The sequence below is a fragment of the Lactuca virosa genome, chromosome 6 (assembly GCF_052849685.1).
Source record: "Lactuca virosa cultivar CGN04683 chromosome 6, Lactuca_virosa_CGN04683_v6, whole genome shotgun sequence".
Lineage (NCBI taxonomy): Eukaryota > Viridiplantae > Streptophyta > Magnoliopsida > Asterales > Asteraceae > Lactuca > Lactuca virosa.
Genome location: NC_136431.1, coordinates 77,210,681 through 77,231,893, shown reverse-complemented (window position 1 = coordinate 77,231,893; position 21,213 = coordinate 77,210,681). Strand labels below are relative to the sequence as shown.

At 41.0% G+C, this 21,213-nt stretch overlaps 1 pseudogene; it reads left to right on the top strand.

Annotated features, from left to right (window-relative positions):
* Positions 1-16,386: 16,386 nt before the first annotated feature.
* LOC145120489 (dehydration-responsive element-binding protein 1B pseudogene) lies at positions 16,387-17,058 on the top strand (annotated as a pseudogene).
* The last annotated feature ends 4,155 nt before the right edge of the window (positions 17,059-21,213 follow it).

Sequence of the window (21,213 nt, the reverse complement as noted above, 5' to 3'; positions counted from 1 at the left end):
TGTGATCTGGGATCCTAGGAGGAGAACTTGGGGTGAATACCGATGCGTTGTGGAAGGTAGTATAGGTCCCGTACTACTGGAAACACCGGATCAGTGAGCAGTCCAAGTAAGAATCCTTAGGGTACTAAAGAACAAGTAGGGTTGAGTATCGAGTGCGAGTATACTCGAGCGAATCTCTGATTTCTTTTGTGTTGTATTTCAGAGACATCATGGTTGGGACGCACCACCACCCAGGAGGCAGTGGTACTAGTGGTACCAGTGATGAGGAGATCCGTAGGTTGATTCACGAGAAGGTGGCCGCAACCATACGAGCGGAGATTCCTGAGATGTTTGGGTCTATCAAGACCACTTTGATTGAGACGTTTGACGAGCGGTATGCTTCTCTTACCGAGGCTGATGTTGCTGCAGCCACCGCAGCCATCGCCGCTGCCAGGCCACAGGGGGAGTGACTCGTTGCTGTACCGAGAGTTTAGCAACACGAAGCCACCAGAGTTTGATGGGAATCAGGATTCGATAGCCGCGATGAGGTGGATCTCTGACATTGAGGGATGCTTCTACACCTGTTCTTGTCCGGAGCATCTGAGAGTACGGTTCGCGCTGAACCAGCTTCGCTTGGGAGCGAAGGACTGGTGGAAGTTTGTTACGACAGACTTCACTCCTGCAGAGATTACAGCGGTGATCTGGGAGAGGTTCACCACCATGTTCCGAGATGAGTATGTTCCCCCGGTGGAGAGGGAATGGTTGGCGCAGGAGTTCTTGTCCCTCAAGCAGGGGACGGAGTCCGTGACTGTGATTACACAAATGTTTCATGAGAGGGCGTTGTTTTGCCCTGAGCATGTGTCTACCGAACAGGCATGTATGAGTCGATATCTGAGCATACTGAGGAGAGACATTCGTGAGTTCGTGGCGAACTCGACGTACCGGACATTTGCCGAGCTTCAGGCAAATGCTCAGAAGAGGGAGATCGAGGTGGAGACTCAGGCCAGGGAGGAGGTCGAGTCTTAGAGGAGGGATAGGCGACCAGTACAGTCTCAGCCGGCAGCCAAGCGGGCAAAGCCCGCTGATTCGAGGTCTGGGGGTCCGAAGGGCCGCACTTGCGGGAAGTGCGGCAAGAGCCATTATGGGGCGTGCAGAGCGGGTGTGTGCTACAAATGTGGGAAGGAGGGGCATATCGTGAGGGATTGCCCCAAGGGATTTTCGGTTTGCTTTCACTGCAACCAGACAGGCCATCGGAAGGCCGAGTGCCCGCAACTACTTCAGGGATCAGCACAGGGATTTGCACCTGCTGCTAGAGCTACCGAGGTCTGGCCAGCGAAGGCCGAGGCACCGAAGGCTCGCTGGAGAGCCTTTCAGTTGACAGCTAAGGAGGTCCGCGCAGCGCCCGATGTCGTGGCTGGTATGTATTCTTTTATTTACTTATACTGAGTTTGAGATATTGTGCTTATTCTGTGGTATGCATAGGTACTTTTCTTGTGAGTTCTGTACCTGCTTTGGTGTTATTTGACTCGGGTGCGAGTTGATCTTTCGTGTCATTAGCGTTTAGCCAGCACATCAGTACCCGACGAGAGGCGTTGAGCCGACCTCTACGAGTTTCTATAGCTGACGAGCGAGCGGTATATGCTACTGATGTGATTCGAGGATGTGTGCTTGAGATTTTCGGTGTTGAGTTCCCGATAGATCTGGTACCGATTGCGATGGGTGATGTCTGTGTCATCGTGGGCATGGACTGGTTGAGCCGATTGGGAGCTGTTATAGACTGCGAGCGACAGCTGGTGACCATACGAGACCCTAGTGGGGGAGTACTTACGGTGTATGGCGAGGCTACCCGATCTGGGTCAGCATTTTGTTCGGCCGCCAGAGCGAGACAGAGTCTACAGCAGGGCTGTAGAGGGTTTGTAGCCTATGTGATGGATACACGAGTTGCCGCAGAGAGGCCGAGTTCTGTCAGTGAGGTACCGATAGTGCGAGAGTTTCCGGATGTTTTCCCCGAGGAGTTGCCGGGTGTGCCTCCCGAGAGGCAGGTGGAGTTTCGCATCGATTTGATTCCGGGGGCAACACCTATTGCCAAGGCACCCTATCGCCTTGCGCCACCGGAGATGCAGGAGTTATCGTCGCAGCTTCAGGAGCTGTTGGGGAAGGGATTCATCCGACTGAGTAGCTCGCCGTGGGGAGCGCCGATCCTTTTTGTCAAGAAAAAGGATGGTTCACACCGGATGTGCATTGATTACTGGGAGTTGAACAAATTAACGGTCAAGAACCGTTATCCATTGCCGAGGATCGACGATCTGTTCGATCAATTGCAGGGTGCGTCTTGGTTTTCCAAGATAGACTTGAGGTTTGGATATCACCAGATGAGGGTGGGTGATGAGGATATCCAAAAGACCGCTTTTAGGACTCATTATGGGCATTACGAGTTCGTGGTGATGCCTTTTGGGCTCACCAATGCACCAACAGCATTCATGGACCTCATGAACCGAGTATGCAGGCTGATGTTGGATCGATTGGTGATTGTGTTCATTGACGACATTCTAGTGTATTCGAGGACCAGAGAGCACCATGAGGAGCACCTGAGGGAGATCCTTGGAGTATTGAGATCGGAGAGGCTTTATGCCAAATTCTCCAAGTGTGATTTATGGTTACGATAAGTCCAGTTCCTGGGACATCTCTTTAATCAGAATGGGATATTGGTTGATCCGGCCAAGATTGAGGCTGTCATGAGTTGGGAGGTGCCGAGATCCCCCACCGAGATGAGGAGTTTTCTGGGGTTGGTCGGCTACTATCGAAGATTTATCCGGGATTTCTCCAAGATTGTCGTTCCCCTCACCAGATTGACCCGGAAGGGTGTTGCCTTTTCTTGGGGACCAACGCAATAGACCTCGTTTGAGACTCTTCGCTAGAGACTATGTGAAGCCCCACTGTTAGCCCTTCCGGAGGGATTGGAGGATTTTGTGGTTTACTGTGATGCGTCTATATCGGGGTTGGGTGCGGTGCTCATGCAGAGGGGGCACGTGATAGCATACGCATCGAGGCAGTTGAAACCTCATGAGACGAGGTATCCCACCCACGATTTGGAGTTGGGGGCAGTAGTGTTCGCCCTCAAGATATGGCATCATTATCTGTATGGGGTTCGGTGTACTGTATACACAGACCACAAGAGTTTGAAGTATCTGATGGATCAGCCCAACCTGAACATGTGTCAGAGGAGATGGTTGGATGTGGTAAAGGATTATGACTGTGAGATCCTGTACCACCCGGGCAAGGCTAATGTGGTAGCCGATGCTCTGAGCCGTAAGGCGGAGAATGCCCTGATTCGAGACATATGTCTGAGGATGACGGTGATGACTCCGGTGTTGGATACTATTCGAGAGGCCCAGGCAGAGGCTGTGAGACTGGAGAACCGCAAAAGGGAGCGGGTGATTGGACAGGTATCCGAGTTTGTGACGGATAGCCGAGGGCTCATGACCTTTCGTGGTCGGATTTGGGTGCCGTATACGGGCGGGGCACGTAGCACCTTGATGGAGGAGGTGCATAGATCGAGATTCTCGATCCATCCCGGGGCTACGAAGATGTATTTGGACATGAAGAGAGACTATTGGTGGCCTTGTAAGAAGAGGGATGTTGCGTGGGTAGTAGAGAGGTGCTTGACCTGTAGCTGGGTTAAGGCGGAGCACCAACGTCCGCATGGCAAGTTGCAGCCACTCGAGATTCCCCAGTGGAAGTGGGAACAGATTTCCATGGATTTCATCACCAAATTGCTGAAGACCGCCAGGGGTGTCGATGCAATTTGGGTGATCGTTGACCGGCTGACGAAGAGCGCTCACTTCCTTGCTATCAGCGAGAGCTCTTCCGCAGAGAGACTAGCAGAGATGTATGTGAGAGAGGTGGTATCGCGGCATAGAGTACCGATCTCGATTGTGTCAGATCGAGATGTACGTTTCACTTCCAGATTCTGGAAGAAATTCCATGAGGAGTTGGGTACGAGGTTGCATTTCAGCACCGCTTACCACCCACAGACGGACAGGCAGAGTGAGCGGACGATTCAGACACTCGAGGACATGCTTCGGGCATGTGTTATGGACTTCGGTGGAAGTTGGGACACATACCTACCTTTGGCTGAGTTTTCCTACATCAACAACCACCATTCGAGTATTGGTATGCCTCCCTTCGAGCTTTTGTATGGGAGGAGGTGTCGGACTCCCATCTGTTGGGGAGATGTAGGGCAGTGAGTGATGGGTAGCACTGAGATAGTGCTTAAGATGACTGAGCAGATATAGCAGGTCAGGCAGAGGTTGCTGACAGCCCAGAGCCGTCAGAAGAGTTATGCGGATAGGCGGCGATCCGAGCTCGAGTTCCAGGTTGGAGATTTCGTACTCCTGAAGGTATCTCCTTGGAAAGGAGTGATCCGATTCAGAAAGAGGGGCAAGTTGGGGCCCCGATACATTGGTCCCTTCAGGGTGACCGCGAGGGTGGGTACGGTGGCTTACCGTCTGGAGCTACCTGCGGAGTTGAGCCAGATACATGATACCTTCCACGTGTCTTAGTTGAGGAAGTGTATAGCTGACGAGTCGGCGGTGGTGCCACTAGAGGATATACAGGTGGATGCGAGCCTGAATTATGTTGAGAGGCCGATCGTGATCCTGGATCGGAGGATCAAGATTCTGAGGAACAAGGAGGTGCCCCTGGTTCAAGTCCAGTGGCAACATCGGGGAGGGTCCGAGCTGACTTAGGAGCCGAAGACGAAAATGTCGGAGCAGCATCCAGAGTTGTTTGCAGAGCGAGACTTCGAGGGCGAAGTCTGATTCTAGTGGGGGAGAATTATAACATCCGGATTCCCAGGTATCATGAATTGAGTATTTATTTTAAGCCAAGGAGAGGGACTCGGCGAGTTGACGCCTAGACTCGTCGATTAGGGTCGCGATTGCAGACTAGGATTAATGAACGGACTCGACGAGTCGGCAAGTGGACTCGACGAGTCCGCGCTGTGGACAGAAACCCTAAATCCTCGGGCCTGTGCCCTATTTAAGGGATCTTATGGCCCTCATTTGTGGCCACCTTCACCCTTGAGAGCACCAGAGAACCTGAGAGCATTGTGAGTGAGATAAGAAGCCATTTTCTTCATTTCTAGTGTGATTTTTGCAAGAAAGAAGGAAGGAGGGCAAGCTAGGTGGATTGAGGAGCTCAGATCTGCTATCATTTGATCAGAAGAGGCTTCCAGAGGTATAAATCTATGCTCATTCTCGTGTATATGGTGACCTACTTAAATCTAGGGTTTTCTTATGCCTTCTTTAGCTTGGATTCGAAGCATATGAGGTCCCAAGGTGGGATTCTTCTTAGATCTGGACCTTAAGAGGTCCAGAGAGTCCTAACTATCCTGCTTTATGCTATCCCTTTGGAGATATGAACCTAGGTTGCCATTTTAGAAGCTATTTCACCAAAAGAAGCCCTATGAGTGTTGCATGAGCGTAAAGGTTGGACCTTTACGTAATTATTGTGTATTGGAAGGTCAGATCTATAGGTTAGAGAAGCAGATCTGACCTCAGAAGGTCATTTGAATAATCTCATGGACGAAACTCGCCGAGTCCATGAGCGGACTCGACGAGTCGGATCGTGTTACACCATGATTTATGATCAGTGGTAACCGTTGAGAGAAAGGTTAATTCGACGAGTCGAGTGAGGCCTTAGGAGGATTCAGAGGACACGTATGGACTCGCCGAGTCACCCGAGTGCACTCGACGAGTCTGGTCAAAGTTGGACCGTTGACTGGGGTTGACTTTTAGGGTTTGGTCAACATTTGGACATTGGACCATTGGAGGGTAAAATGGTCTTTTCCCCTTCTGAGAGAATATAGGGAGGGATTAGTCTAGCCTTTGAGAGCCGTATTAATTAGAGATAATTACTTTATGTGATTAGGCGGAGGCTAGATCAGATATTCGAGTTCGATACTTTCCAAGATTACCCGAGGTGGGTCTTCTCACTATACATTACCTAGAGTGGTAACTATGTGCAGACCGGAGGGTCTTATGTGTTATGTGTATGTTGAGTTTATGTGCTTTGTGATATATGTATGCTATGTGTTATATAGACCGGACCGGAGGGTCCTACGATTTAGACCGGACCAGAGGGTCCAACGATTTAGACCGGACCGGAGGGTCCAACGAGCTAGACCGGATTGGAGGGTCCAACGAGCTACGGGATTGGAGGGTCCCGCTGAGACACATTGACCGGAGGGTCATACCGAGTTATAGCCTCGAGTGGCTTATGTGTTGTATGTGGTATTTTGGGGAACTCACTAAGCAGTTGTGCTTACCGTGTTATGTGATATGTGTTTCAGGTACCAACGAGGATCGCGGGAAGGCACCGGCATGATCTGTACACACTGGCAGGGGATTATGTTTTGAGATTCTGGGATATGTTATATTGCGATGACATTTGATACATGAGATTTTGAGAATATTATATGAGTTTATTTATGTTTGGAAAATGAAAAATTGTTTTAAAATTTACGTCGTTACACCTTAACCGCATCGAACTCTGAGGGCTTCATGTTGCTGAAGTCCCGATACTAAAATGATCCTCTTCCCTAAACTCCCGCTACTGCAACATCTGCGGTGGCTGCAGCAGTAGCGGCCTTGGTCACAACAACGTATAGCTCATCAAAAAGCTCAATCATCATAGTCTTAATAGAACCAAAAACGTCCAAGATAGCCTCCCTCACATCCATGGTCATCAGAGTGGTGATCATCTCACGGATCTCCTCATCTATCAATCCTGGCCTTTCTGGGCCGCCAGCTCCTGATCCAGAACCTCTTGTGTACACCATACTGAAAATGAACCAAAATGCATCAGACTTCATACACGATGAACATACTACCACTCGATTACGCGACTCTGGGAGTTTGTGACTTCCCTGATACGTGTACGAGTCCTATGCTTTTCGTAGTATGGTTCCACACTACCTTCCACACTTACCCGTATTTGTCTCAGAGGATCATCACAACCTCCAACCCACTAAATTCATCAACTAGCATATGCATACATCATATGCTCACTCCCTTAAGAGAGGCTAATCCTTCCTCATGCCGGTCTACTACAAATCATATTCACTCATGAAACTTCCACTAACCCTGCAGCCGCTTGTGTATGCTAATCATACATAACATTGGATTCAATAAACAGTCCAATACCTGATTATACCCTAAGCCCACAACCAAAGAAGGAACATGAAATAAGGATAAATCAAACATTCTCAGGCTATAAAATCTTAGTTATGTATAATTTAACGCCTCAAATTACAAGACAATTTTTTTTCATTTTTAATTCTCAAAATATTACTCATAACTTCAAGTCATCACGAAAATTGTACATTATTATCAACACAATATCATAGTATCCCAAAATCCTCAAATCTTCATAAGCCGACAGATGTGTACAATCATGCCTCCGCCTTCCCGGAATCTACAGAAGTACCTGAAATACATTTAACTCAACACGGTAAGCACGAAGCTTAGTGAGTTCCCCAAAATACTACATACACAAACAATAAGCCTCTCATGGCTATATCTCGGTATGGACCCTCCGGTCATGTGTCTCAGTGAAGACCCTCCAGTCTCACGGCTCGGTATGGACCCTCCGGTCATAGCTCAACATATATACAAAATAATATAACAACATAAGTCACAAAGACAGAATGCAGGATAACATGTAAAGCAGATACGACCCTCCGGTCACTAATACAAATAAGACCTTCCGGTCAATAATAAATAAGACCCTCCGGTCAACAACGTAAAAAGGACCATACAGTCAATAACACAAATAAGACCCTCCGGTCACTCATGCATTACCATACATGTAATTATAGTGAGAAGACTCACCTCAATCGCTACACGAGAAATCCTACACTGCTGTTGCCGTTGTACACTGGCTCCTGAACTGGGCCAAAACAACCCAACACCATAATTAAAAACTATGCAAGGCTACACTCCAATACTACGACCCAAAGATGTCCCCACCCAAACAGGCTCACAATGACCCAAACCCAATGGGTCCACTAAGGCCCAACCAAGAGATCTACAAAGGGCCCACTAATGGCCCATTTTCCAAATTGGGCCCAACCCCCATATGGGCCTTATCCTAAGCCCAAGGCTTCTCTTAGCCCATAATAATCTCATATAGCCCAGAGGCCCAAACAGAAGGTCCAAACAAAACGGCCCAAGGATACGAAGCCCAAAACGCAATCAAGCCCACAGCTAGGCTACGCGGGGCGTACCTCCCCTGATACGCTCAGCGTGCACACGACTACTGATCGGGGAAACTAGACCAGTACGCGGGGCGTACTGGGACTTACGCGGGGCATACTGCTCAGGTCCAGAAACTCTATTTTCGACTTAACCACTTCATCCCAAAGCATCCAAACCTCAGGGAAGCTTCATTACAAGCTCCTAACTGATAAAGTTGGAGACTTTATCAGTTTGCATGTCTTAATGGGACCCAACTCCAAAAATAACTATTAAGACGCTCTTAAATCATCTTAACACATGCATGAAGAGGTCTAGACGACCAAGTTCACATTTTTATGAATCAAGGCAACCCAATACACTTAAAAGGACAAGAGATTTGCTCTGGAGTTCACCAAACTCACAAATTTCCAATCTTAGGACATAAAACCCTAAAATGGACCCAAAATAAGAACTAGCACAACAATCAGCAAGTTTCGAACTTGATACCTCTGGAAGATGCACCAATAAGAATAGAACTCAGATCCAAAAGCTAGATGAACAAGCTATCCTCTTTCGAGACTCCTTCTTCACCAAAAGCTTCACCAAAAACACTCAAATGAGCCACCACACTCACACAAGCTAGGGGAAACGAGATTAGTGTTTGAGAGGGCTTGGAGACTGGAAATGGTGGCTGAAAATGAGGCCATCATGTTCCTTAAATAGGGTCACCTCAAAATATTAGGGTTTACACTCTGAGCCTAGTACGCCCAGCGTACTAGGTGGTATCCGCGTTCATGTTACGCACATGAGTACGCTGCGCGTACACAAGTGCACGCCCCGCGTACCCAATTGCCACCCATTTCTCAATAAGGACTAAACTTGCCAAAATTTCAAACTATCATAACTTCTTCGTTATAATTTTGTATCCAACGAACCTTATATCCACAAAAAGGTGGCGAGAAGCCTTATGCTTCTAGAAACTCATCATCGCCTTAAAACTCCACGAGCAAAAACCACAAATTCATAAAAGATCAAGCCAACGCCTTCACCGATACTCTTGGGCTCTAAAACAAAACCCGAACCCTTTCATCACACAACCTACCTTATCCCTATCCAAAAAGGGCCTAAACCTCTCTCTTTCAAAGCCTCAAAAGCTTCTCATGCTCAGATTACGGTCCACGAGCCTTGAATCGCAAAACGATCTGAAACACGATGTTACATATAACTATGATACATACACTAAGAAACCGTAATACTAATGTCAGTTCCATATAGCATAACAATATTTTCTCTACGCTATCAGGCATCATAGATCAAGAAATTCTGTCATGTAATTCCTGATGATCCATAGCCTACAAGCTAGCATGCAATTCTATCATAATCATCATAAGCAAAAAACAGTGTGGGTATCTTGGAGAATACTTTCTTGCTTCGGTTGATCGTACACATCGCATCCTTCCTTGATTACTTTTGAAAATAATTTGAATATAATTTGAAAATAATTTGAAAACTTTTGCAGATCCTTAGTTTGAGTTTGGATTCACACGAATGTTCGTCCAATTTTGTCAAACCAATGCACTGATACCAACTTGTAACATCCCAAAAATGATGATAAAAATTTTCATTTTTCATTTAGATAAAACCATTGTTTTCATAAAATCCAAGTCACAAAACATAAATGTCAAATACTAACATCCCAAAATCAGAGTATCCAAACATGCAGAAATCACAACAGTAGGGAATGAGTACGATCAAGCCTTCGCCTTTCCCCGATCATCTAAAGTACCTGAAACAAAGAAATCCACAACTATAAGCCCAAGCTTAGTGTGTTACCCAAAATACCCAACACAACATAAATACAAATATAGTGCATGAATATAGGGTTTGTTGGCCCAGGGCCTCAACCCAACCATCCTATGTTTGTTAGCTTCCCACCTCAACCCAACTATTCTGTGTTTTTTAGCTTCCCGCCTTAACCTAACCATCCAGGTTTGTTGACATAAATTCTCAGCACAACCATCTGGGTTTGTTGGTCCACCGCATGAATCAATGCCTAAACCCAACCATCCGGGTATGTTGGCTTCGTGACTCAACCCAACCATCCAAATATGTCGACATATGCAAATAGAAATAAATCACATAATGATCCTACATCAAGTTCATATCACAAGGAATGGGTCGGCCTTGTTGCCTTCGACCCATAGGCATATTGGGGAAACTCACCTCAAAGCCAAAGAGATAGCTGAAAAGAATACGGCTCTGAATACCGACTCTACAGGTCACCTATACAAATAAATAAGGACCAAGCCTGAATCAACCACTTAATACTCTAAATGACCTAAATTCAAACTTGTTCAAAGTCAACGATCAACGGTTAAAAGTCAAAACACAACTTCTAGCTGGTCGCCATGTCGGGTCATTATTGGCCACATCGTGGCTGCTAAACGACAAAGTAGACGAGTTTCAATCCAGTCGCCACGTCGTGGCAACCTAAGGCCATGTCGTGAGTACTGGTCTGGACAACTTAATTTGATAAGCCATTTTCATATGACTTCAAGAGCTCCAAAGCTCTTATCTGGCCCTTCCCGTGATCTTGATGGATGAAGTTACAACTAGAGGCCAAAACCAAGGACTTTAGAAAACTTCAAGAAGAATATAGTAACAAATGTGAAAACTATAACTATGTTAAGAGACAGCTTGCCAGCTTGACTGACGAGCTTGACACATTGAAAACTAAATTTGAAAATACAGATTTTAACTTCAAAAAGTTTGATGTGTCAAGTAAGAAAGCTGAGACTATGATTGAGAAACAATTAAATTAAAATTAAAAATAAAAAAAAAATCAGAAAATTAAAAAAATCCAAAAATATGTGTATTTTACTTTTTATTTTTATTTCTTTCTTAGTTATTTCCATTTGTGTGCTAAGTTTTTTTTAGTTTTGTTTATATCTCAAAATTTCATTTGTCTTAAAACGAAAACTCAAAGGAAGAAGAGACTCAAGGAGAATTCAAAGGACGAAGAGGCTCAAGGAGGCTGTACTTTCACACAGATATTGCGAGAAGTCTCCATCTGAGCCAAGGTTGGGTCCTAGAACAACTGTGGCGAGAATGGTTTTTATATCTCTGTGATCCACAGGGACTTTTTAGTCCTGGTTAATTTTCAAGGTGCAACGATGATCGTTAAAGAACGTTCATTCGAAGGAACAAGAAGTGAAGATTATTTTTCAACACACAATATTTCAACCCAGAAGCAAGGTGAAGTTGTATTTGATTATGTGACAGACTGCATTGAAGCCTCCTCAATCAATTTGCTGCTATCTATGAACCTGCTGAAGTGATCCAGAAGAATCGGTCTCTCTTTTATTTTCTCGGAAGATTCTCAAAGCTGAAAGTGTTGATTTTCAAGAATCCCTACAAGAAGCCTCTACTCCCAATGTGCGTTCAAAGTAAAATTTTTGAGAGAAAAGTCCAACTGTTCAAGATGAATTCATTCATGCAGAAATTCATTTGCTCATCTTGAAGTTGTGAATAAATCGAAGATAAAAGCTGAAGCCAAGCACAAAGCGAAGATTGAAAAGAAAAGAAAGCTACAAACCCTGGGGGAGTTTGTTAGGTCATAAGAAAAGAAAGCTATCAACCAAGTGGGAGATTGTTAGGTCTAAATTTATGGTTTATACTTTGCTTTTCTATGCATTTTATAGTTTTCGGTCTAGGGCCGAAATCCCCTTGAGTTTCCTTGTTGTTTGGACCGAAATCACATGTGATTTCTGTCAGGCCTTTGGGTTTGGGCTTTGTATTTTAGTCCAAGTATAAATAGTGTTGCTTAGGGGGGTGTAAAAAAAGTGAGTAGAGAGGAGGGAACGTGATTAGGGGCTGCCATATTGTTGAGAACGTGATTTGAGAGAAGATAAGAGAGAACGTGTGTTATCATCATCTTGTGTACCAGACTATATTGAATATAGTGTGCATTTGAAGATTAATCATCTTGTGTTCTTGTTCTTCTTCTCTATTCTATCTTGCATCATTCACTTGATTGGGATTCCGCACCATCAAGTGAATATGATTGATTCATCAAGCCATTTTTGGGACTTACAAACACACCTCAATAAGTCAAAATCCCAAACCCTAGTTCCTTAAGGATGACTAAATGCTTCAAGACACTCATTAAGCACCCAATCTCTAGAGTTGCTCATCCAAAGTTTCCTGAAGGGTTTCCTACTCCTAATAAGCCCTAAAACTCGTAGCTTTATGGACATGTATATCCAATGCATGTCCCATCCATTTATGTCAAAAACATGGCAAAAGGGCTTAAACTTGAGCATGGGACCAAAAACTCCACACATCTTTAGATCTGGAACATATATTAATAAAATGATCTCATGGATCCATAAAGTTACCAACTTTATGAGATCCAATTTTCCATTTTCACACATTATGATGATTTAGGGACAAAAGGGTTAGATCTAGAGATAAATATCATAAAGGTTGGATCTTGGGGACTTACAAGAGTCCAGAAACATGTTCAAGGTAGATGGGAAGAATTGTTTGTTGAAGCAAGGCTCAAGGATGTGTTCTTCTTCTTCAAAACACCACCAAAACACACAAAAGCTCAAAGATTAGCAATGGAGGCTAGGGTTTTCTCTTGGAGGCTAAGGGAGAGTGATTAAGGATGAGGGTAGGAAACCCTATCCATCATATTCCCTTAAATATAGGCTCAACCCCTGGATTAGGGTTTGCCATTAAACTGCGGCCACATCATGGCAAATATGTGGCACGCCGTGGAATGACCTTTGAGCCCATGATAACTCTGGCCTTAGCCACACCGTGGGACTCCATCCCCACGACGTGGCCACTGGAGGTTCAATTTCCAAATTATCATATTTCTTAAAAGAAACATACCTGAAACTCGGTATTACACTTGGTTTTCAAGTTGCTTAAATGATGACCTCAATCTTAATAGGAATTCAAAATTTACCTTTATATCAGATAGGAAAAAGGTATATTTTGGACATGTTTGTTTTTAACTTTCTTATTTCATTTAACTTTATAGTACTGATATCCATTGGTTCTAGTAGGGGTTGTTGCAAGTGATTGCTACATTACTTCCATGTGCAGAACATAGGTTGTGTCTACGTCATATACAAGATAATGTGAAAGTTAAGTGGAAGAGTGATGTCTTTAAGGATGCATTATGGAAATGTGCTACTGTAACCACGGTTGTAGAATTTGACCATAATATGCAAGAGTTAAGCAAACAGAATAATGATTGCCGCCAGTGGCTCAAAACTATCACACCTCAACATTGGACTAAGTCTCGCTTCACAGGTTTGGTTTTTATTTTTCATTAGCTTATTTTACATCTGTATTTTGACTTTGTAATTCTTATGCAGATAGGGCTCATTGTGATGGTCTTTTGAATAACCTGTGTGAGACTATTAACAACCAATTTAAGGAAGGTTGTGATCAACCAATCATCAACTGTCTTGAATTTATTAGAGAGTACCTCATGGTAATGCTTGTGACTGTTCAAAAAAGAAATTGATAAGGTAGTTAGGCCTCTGACTCCAACTGCTACAACTATACTGGAAAAATCAAAAAAGTTGCAGCAGAGTGCACATGTATCTACTATGGGAATGACAAGTATCAAGTAACAGGTCCAAGGATGGACCAATGTGTGGTGGACATGAACAAACACACATGCTCATGCAGGAAATGGGAACTCACTGCTATTCCTTGTAATCATGCAGTGGTGGCAACTTGGGACATGAGAAAAAACAAGGAATATGTTGGTTTACCTGAGACTTGGGTGCATCCCACTTGCTAGTTGAGAACATGGAAGGAGATGTATTCCTTCAAGATTAAGCCTATCAATAGACAAAGAATGTGGGAAAAGAATGCTTGTCCTACAACATTACTTCCTCCCAAACATCATGTCCCCATTGGTAGACTTAAGAAGAAGAGAAGGAAGTTCGTATTTAAATTAGAAGAGATGGTGAATGGTGGTAGGGCTTCAAGGAAAGAGAAATTTGTCATATGATCAAAATGCAAAAAACCTTGGTCATAACAAAAAGAGTTGCAAAGGTCAGAGTAGTGCAAGTGGTGCAGGTAAAAGCAGTGCATGTGGTGCGGGTGGTGCAGGTCAAAGCAGTGCAAGTATTGCTGGTAAGAAGAGACCAAGTGGGGTTGGGAAGAGCAGTTCAAGTGGTGCTGTTAAGAGGAGCCAATTGGGGTTGGGAAGAAGGGCAAGACAACAGTTTAAAAGCATCCTAGTTGTTTTATTTTGTACCCTAATGTAATGGCTTTTTACACTATGTAATTTGTTGATGTTTTCGTTAACATTATGATGATCTTTTGATAACATCTTTATCTTTTGTTAACATTTTGATGACATCCTACTATCTTTTGATAACATCCTACCATCTTTTGTATTTGATTTCAATTACATTCCAACAACATTACACAATACCATTCTAAATACAATCATTACACAATTACAAATCAAACCAAAGTACATTCCAATTACAATAAAACCAAATTACATTACATTCTGATCAATTAAAATCCATTCCATTCTACTACAATTACATTCCATTCCATTCCAGTCAACTAAAATCCATTCCACTAAAATTACATTTCATTCGAGTCAAAAAGCAAAAACAAAGGTCTAACTTCGGTAATTAGGTCTAACTTCGATTGGGTGTTTAGGGCAAGCGAAACATCGATTAAACCTTAAATTACCATTCCAGTACTATAGTAGAATCGCTTTCCAGGGTTTTTCTTAGTCGTCGAGGTTCGTATCACAGTTAGATAACCACAATCACACCTTATCACCATTAGTGTTTTCTGAACTGAAGAAGTTGCAGAGAAGAATAATAGATGTCCAAGGTGTCGAGAAGAAGAATAGTTGACATGTATTTGAAAAACATTCTTTTAAGGCTTTTATTTTAAAAAGCACAATAATACCCCTGGCGTGCCAAACATGTGGTGCGTATTAAAAGAAAGGGCTAACGGCGTAGGGACCAAACGCGTATTAAAAGCAAATGTTATGGATGCCCAACCTGCAAAAAAATTTCAAACCATAGGGACCAAACGCAAAAAAATTTCAAACCATAGGGACCATATCAATAATTTGTTCTTAATTAAATCATCAAGAAATCGTAGATCTATAGTTTAAGGGGCCGTGAGTTAATCCGGAGAACGATCTAGTCGTTGAGGCTTGTGGGTTGGTTTTTCACTTACTGCCGATAATAAATATATATAATTAAAATAATTTTTTTTGTTACATTGTAATTTCTACGTAATAATAAACTAAATATTAATAGTTACCATGATAATCATTAACTCATAAACCAAACATTGACCATAAGTTATCACACCATCCATAGTTTACTTTTTTATGGAACTACAAAATATTTTCTCAAATCATTATACTCATAGACAAAGCTGGTTTTAGACATGTGTTGGATGTGTAACCGTATAAGTCCTGTGTTATTTAAGGCCTAATTTTTCTATGTACATAAATATTACCGATAGATTACTGACAAATTAATAAAAAATGAGCGATAATTTTTGAAATGATTAATTTTATAACATCAGACTTATAAATGATTTTACTTTCATAAATAAAGTACTATCTAAGAGTCTATTTTTAACTTTTCAGTTTTCACACAGCTTTAAAAATCAATCGGACCGATCTATTGATATTTTTATTTTTATATTATACTAAGTTCTATATTAAAATGAAAATCAAATATAACTCAGCATATGGAACCCGCATGTGAGGCGTGACATATTAAAAACGAACAAATTCGACCTCTCCATTCTCCAAGTCATACAATAATAAAGGGACTGTTGTGGACCAAAACCATCCTTAAAGGTTTATTTTATTTTATATATATATATATATATATATATATATATATATATATATATATATATATATATATATATATATATATATATATATATATATATCTTGTTGACGTCAATATGTCACGTGTTTTTAATGACAAAAATAGCCTCGCCTTCCATAAGGTATATCACGTGTGTATACAGAGACGCCTTTTCTTGTTCAATTTTCGGGAGCACCCACGTCTGTATTACTTTCCATAACAAAACATACTATAAATTCAGAACAAATTCTCCCATCTGTCTTCCAGTTAACTGCCAAATGGAAATGGTCGAAGACGACGCTTCTTTTTCCTCATCTTCATCTCAATCTGAGATTGGCGAAACAATCTCACCTCCATCGATCAAGAAACGGAAAGCCGGGAGAAAGAAATTCAAAGAGACAAGACACCCGATCTATAGAGGTGTCCGGGTAAGAAACGGGTCCAAATGGGTGTGCGAAGTTCGTGAGCCCAACAAAAAATCAAGAATATGGTTGGGTACATTCCCAACCCCTGAAATGGCAGCTAGAGCTTACGATTCTGCAACCCTAGCATTACGTGGTGATACCTCACCACTCAACTTTCCTGACTCCGTCCATTTGATTAAACGAGCCAAATCATCTTCTGCCCATGATATTCGAGAGGCTGCTCTTGAAGCAGCTCTTGCCTTTAGGCCGGAAGGTTATGAACATAGGTCATCTAGGTCGCCTGTGTCTTTTCAGATTGAAAAGGTGGCGGTGGAGGTGCCAGATATGGCTTTCGTCGATGAAGAAGTTTTGTTTAATATGCCAAGTTATTACAATAACCTTGCCGAGGGATTGGTAATTACACCACCAGCAATGAAACACGGGTTTAATTGGGGTGGTGACTTTGATTCTCCTTGTGATTTTGATTCGGATATGGACTTGACTCTCTGGAGGTATTAAGTCAAACTGATACAGACTTAAACGAAGAGACACGGTTAGATATAGTCGGTTCTTGTTTTCAGTTATTGAAGTTTGTTTATATTCATATACAGATCTTTGAATTTTTTTGATAAAATTAAATTCCGTCAAAGATTAAGATTTGTGTAAAAGCAAAAAATCTTGATTTAAGATTTCGTATAAATTTTTTGATGGTATACATATATGTGCGCGTATACATGTAGTTGGTTTTATTCTCAATGTTACCATGCAAGTTAAAACAATCATTAATCGATACACGTATGATCCGATGATTGAAATAATATTTGAGTATATGTGTTTAACTCACATACGTAAATAACATTTGAGTATCTGTGTTTAACTCACATATGTTGTTTTGACATCACTACTTTGAAGATATGATACACATATTTAGTATCTCACGGAGAATTTTCATCCGATGCCTGTAATTTCTTGAAAGATGAAACTCTTGCACATGAGAACGGTTTCAAGTAAAACCAACACTTATTCTTTTGTGAAATTAATGATGAATCATATCGAATGAAAATAGTGGTTTCTGAAAATTTTACTCACATAAACTTACATCCTTGACTTGAGACCATGTCTTTTTTAATGTTTTTCACTTGTCCTACATAAGAATACGAACATATTGTCATGCCTACTAATTGAAGGTAAAAGAAATTGAATTTACTATTTTTTATAAATACCTTCTAGAGTATGTTGTTGACATCGCCATTGCTACATTGTTGCTAGAAAAAGTCAATCAACATTGATATTGTTAGTTTCCGTCCATCCCTTGATAATGCATTCACGGACTCAATGTTGTTTGATGTCATTATATTATAACGAACAACAAGAAAACACTCCCTTGCCTATTTATGGTTACCGATTTTGTGTATCCATGTGTTGGATAATCTTGATGGATATGGGTTGATATTTAGTATTTGTTTTATTCAGTTTTGAATAAAGGGTGACCAAGTCATTGTATATGCACGTGGGTGAACTTTGACCTATTCTCTAGGAATAGTTAGCTTAGTTTTAGGTGGTTTTTGCTTATTTCCGTTGGATTTGTGTTGGCTATATATAGCCTTTTGTTTTTCTGAATATGTAGATAGAGTGCAGTGAATAAGAAACAGGAACTCTATCTCAAAACTCTCTTCACTTTTGTATCTGTATTACTTCGTGTATCAAGGGACCTGCTCCAACATTTGGTATCAGAGCAGGTTGAAGAGGGTTGGTTTGAGAGTCGACTTTCGGAGGGAGGAGCCTTTGGCTGCAGGGCAACGAGAGCAGTAGAAGCAGCAGGCCGACAACAGAAAGAAGGTTTGATTGGCAGCAATCAAAAGAAAGAAGAAAGAAAGAAAGAAAGAAAGAAAGAAAGACAAGAAGAAAGAAGAATGAAGAAAGTAGAAAGAAGAAATACAAAAAGAAGAAAGAAAGAAAGATAGAAAGAACAGGTCGATCATTGTTGGAGCCGATCACTTCCATTGCCGAGAGATAGACTCATTGTAGAGAGAAGCAGGAAAAGGGACTCGGTGGTGCTGGGTCTTTGTAATCAGAGGAAAGAAGAAGAAAAAAAACAGCACAAGTGTGTCACATATTAGCAGGCAAGAAAGAAGAAACAAGCAGCAAGCGATCACTTTTGATCGAGAAAGAAAGAAAATTGAAGCAAGAGACAACAAGAAGTCTAAGCAAGCTAGAGCAAGATTAAAGCAGGATAGCAAGATCAAACCTAAGTGGTTTGAATAGCAAGTTAACAAGCAAGCAATAAGATTCGAAGTGAACAAGAGAGTTCGAATCAAGCAAGAGAGTTCAAATTAAGAAAGAAAATAGAATGTTTAGCAAGAGCAAGAGATAAGAACTTTGTGTTCTTAAAGCAAGGAGCAAGATTGAATCACAAAGATTCAGCTAGCAAGAAAAATGGTACAAGATCATCAAGATTATGGGGGTGAATGTTGGATAATCTTGATGGGTATGGGTTGATATTTAGTATTTGTTTTATTCAGTTTTGAATAAAGGGTGACCAAGTCATTGTATGTGCACGTGGGTGAACTTTGACCTATTCTCTAGGAATAGTTAGCTTAGTTTTAGGTGCTTTTTTCTTATTTCTGTTGGATTTGTGTTGGCTATATATAGTCGTTTGTTTTTCTGAATATGTAGATAGAGTGCAGTGAATAAGAAACAGGAAGATAATTCCTCTATCTCAAAACTCTCTTCACTTTTGTATCTGTATTACTTCGTGTATCAAGGGACCTGCTCCAACACCGTGTACGACAATCATTCCGTAAAACATGTTGTAGCCTACCCAAACTTTCCTTAAAATCAAATTATTGGTAAGCTTTGCATGTCTCCCACAAAAAGGTTTTGATTATGCATTGTTTGCTGATTTTTGCTCAATTATTCAAACAAAATTTCAACAACAAAGTATGTGATATGCATTTAGGAATACGGCTTAAATAACCATTATTGACCCTATATGATATGATGGCAAAAAGTACATATCCCCAATACATTTTTTTCAACCTCAATAAGAATCATATCCATAAATTCCCATTTTTTGTATTTCCAGTGCCACATGCCAGTGGGGGGATTTGGTTATTAGCGTCCATTCCTACTACCAGGAACATAGTTCCAAAGTATTTTCCTTTTACGTGGCTTCGTTAATGATATCAAGAAGACCCAAACAAGTTTGAAACGCTCGAATCTAAAGAGTAAAATATAAGTAATCAAATCCAGTACATGTATAACAGGTACAAAACAATTGTGCATAAGAAATATTACCTTGCGACTGATAGCAATGAAAAAGTACTCAAAATTGTTCTTGTCATTTATACGAGGGTTTTTAGCCAACACGTTGTAGAGGTTTAAAACAATACATTTTGTGGAAACTGCATACTGATAAATGGAAAAAAAAATTATTAATGCATTTTAATGAATTTTTGCAAAACTATTTAGAACACGAATCTCAGTAAAAAATTTAGCTTCCCTTTTATAAGGATCGGGGACAACTTCATTGTAGGTTGATGATGCTTTAACTATTTGTGTTGATGTTAAAGGGCCACAAATCTAATTACTTGCATCGCCATTTAGTTGCTTAGAGGGTATTTCAGTTGTTATTCTTCCCTATTTCAGTTGTTATTCTTCCCTCTGATGGTGCGTGATCAACAATCAAACAACTTCAATTAAAGGAAAGTAAAAAAGAATATGAACATACTTTACTTTCGAGCTTTGATTACCGATATAGTTTTATCCACAATAACATTGTACTTTCTAAGAATAATGGTTTAATAAAAAATGATTTAACAAAGAATAATAAATGAAAATAAGATGCAATATTAGACAACAAAATCAAGATATATTGATATTTCTTTCATTTGGCATCTGATTGGGTTAAATGCAAGAAAAAACAAGCTACTCTCATTTTGTTCTCTGACATAACATCTTACTTTCATTTAAACTTCTTTTTGCAATAGTTGTCTTACATGGCTTGCTTTTAATGAACAAACTCCATAAGACACTTAATTTTAATTACTTATAATCACAGAGTTAATGTAAATAAAGGATTGATTCTTGAAAAAACTTCAAAGTTGGAATCTACAATAAGGTTGAAGGGATCACACATACAATCAAACCACCACCCAGCTGAACTGCATAAGACACCCATTATATATATACATATATATATATATATATATATATATATATATATATATATATATATATATATATATATATATATATATATATATATCAACACATTATCATATAAAAAGTTATATGACCCTATAAAAAGTGAAAATAAAATGAGTAATCACTTATAACCCTACTCCTTGTCATACCACAAACCCAACTTCACAACTGTTATTATAAGCAATTCCAACCTTTGTATCAAATACGCTCAACCCATAAAACATCACATAAAGGATAAACTTATTCAATATATGTAATAATGGTCCATTAATTAAAGCAATCTTGAAATAAGATGGAGAAAACAAAGGTTTATCTATTATTACCCACAAAGTCATTGGACACTACATCATATTTAGTGTAACAAACCCAAGATCCCCTTCAGCCTCCCTAATAACAAACCCAAAAAACAATATTACAAATGTACTACCATCATCTATCAAGATTTCAAGATAAATCATAAGATCAAATAAAGTTTCTTACTTGATAACAACTTTG